The sequence below is a fragment of the Polistes fuscatus genome, unplaced genomic scaffold (genome assembly GCF_010416935.1).
Source record: "Polistes fuscatus isolate 324 unplaced genomic scaffold, CU_Pfus_HIC Scaffold11, whole genome shotgun sequence".
Taxonomy (NCBI): Eukaryota; Metazoa; Arthropoda; class Insecta; order Hymenoptera; family Vespidae; genus Polistes; species Polistes fuscatus.
Genome location: NW_025113009.1, coordinates 4,670,017 through 4,672,158, shown reverse-complemented (window position 1 = coordinate 4,672,158; position 2,142 = coordinate 4,670,017).

The following is a 2,142-nucleotide window of genomic DNA, read 5'->3' as shown; positions in this document are numbered from 1 at the left end:
TTTCAACAACAATATATATATATATATATTTGTCTTTCTAATATTTCTAATAATAATATTTATTATATTAACGAGATTAACATTAAATTTCTTACCCCCACGTGAGATTATCAAATAAAATCGCATTTCTGTAATTTGTAAAAGAACAAATCCAATGAAAACGCGCCAAATGTTACATTACTCGTTTCTGAATAAACGAAAATATATCAGAATAGAGAATATATATTATTTTTTTATTTTAAAACCGGTCATTTGACCATTCATAGGTTAAACATGAAAATATCGATAGGTTTAACGTTAAACCTATTCCTATAATGATATCGTATAATTATCCTATAATCAAATTGATTACAAATAATGAATCTAATTTCTAACCACATTCTGTAAAACCCAGTTTAATACCCAGTGTCATCATTTAAATCAACTAATTTCTATATTTTAAATTAAACTTATAAAACACAAAATAAATTATTAAGGATATGCGTATGTGCGTGTGTGTCTAATTTCGTGAAAATACATTCGAATTAGAATTTTGCTTTATATTATTAAAATAAAAGATTCAAACAAAAAGTAATGTCATTTAAATCGTTGGATAATTCAAGTTGTGTTAGACTTGTTGTAAGACGAACGGTGCATACAAGGTGAGAATGTGTAAACGTGAAGCAAGGAAGGAAGGAAGGAAGGAAGGAAGGAAGGAAGGAAGGAAGGAAGGAAGGAAGGTGGTTAATCAACAGAGGATTATCGATCGATCTATCGGCTACAAACACGACTATAATGGTGTGTCAGAAATCGATCATAACGATGCTGCTTCCTTCAGCCGGATTATTTCAGACGACCTTTGACGTCAGCTTAATACGCTTACTCACCTCGAATAGGGATAATTTCATTCGTAAACGAAGCGTGCGTAGTCGTACGTGTGCAACGTTACTATTATAATCGATCTTTATTTTTTTTTTTTTCTTTGTTTTTCTATCATATGTCGTTTTTATACTATATGTATCTATATATATTTATATGTATCTATATATATATATTTATAATATACATATATATATATATATTTTGTGTGTATATATATAAATAGATATATATGTATATATATGTATATTATAAATACTATCATTATCTTGAATAAAAATTCTACCTTTTTTATTTTAATTTTTTTTTTTTTATATATCCAATATCGTCTATTATTATAATATCTTCAACAAACAATTTTCTATGTTGTTATATTATTATTATTATTATTATTTATTATTATTATTATTATTATTATTTAATAATACTATTAATATTATTTAATAATTTATATTAATATTATTTAATAAATATTATTTAATAATTTATGTTTATTTTTAATTATCGTTAATGAACGAGTTTATTTGATTCGATTTGCTTTGATCATTTTTGTAATCTTGCTATTATTATCCAATGGCTTATAAAGCATTACAAAGTAGTAGTAGTGTGTTAGGTATAGTAATCAAATTCTTTATTACTGTTAAATCTCTCGATAAAATACATACTTCACTGGTATTTTAATGATTTCCCCATTTATTTTCGATTAGATTTTAAAGACATTATTCTTCCTTCCTCTCTCTCTCCTCCTCTTTCGTTTTTCTTTCCCTTCTTCTTCTTCTTCTTCTTCTTCTTTTATTTTATTTGATTAAAAGAAAAAGACAATTAAAAGAAGAAGAAGAAAAAAAACAAAAGATTGAAAAGCCATTTAATCTAATATATATAATCGAACATTTCCACCTGGGTTTTTTTTTTTCTTTTTTTTACTTTCAATATTCTCTTCTAATCGATAAATATACATATATATACACACACACATAATATACGAAGTTATCCAACAACATTTTCCAAGTATGATAAGAGTATACACATCAAGGTTGTTAAACAAAAGCAAGCAAGAATGAAGAGAGAAAAAGTGTGTGTGTGTGTGTGTGAGAGAGAGAGAGAGAGAGAGAATGTATCCGTTTCTCTCCGTAACGTTGTTTATCGAGAGTTTCGAAAACCAATTTCGTCGATCGCTTCGGCTGGTACTGTCCAATAATACCAACTTTCGATAATCCGATCACGCCTCTTCATTAATGATCGGATTACTGAGATTGCTATGCTTTCTCTCTCTCTCTCTCTCTT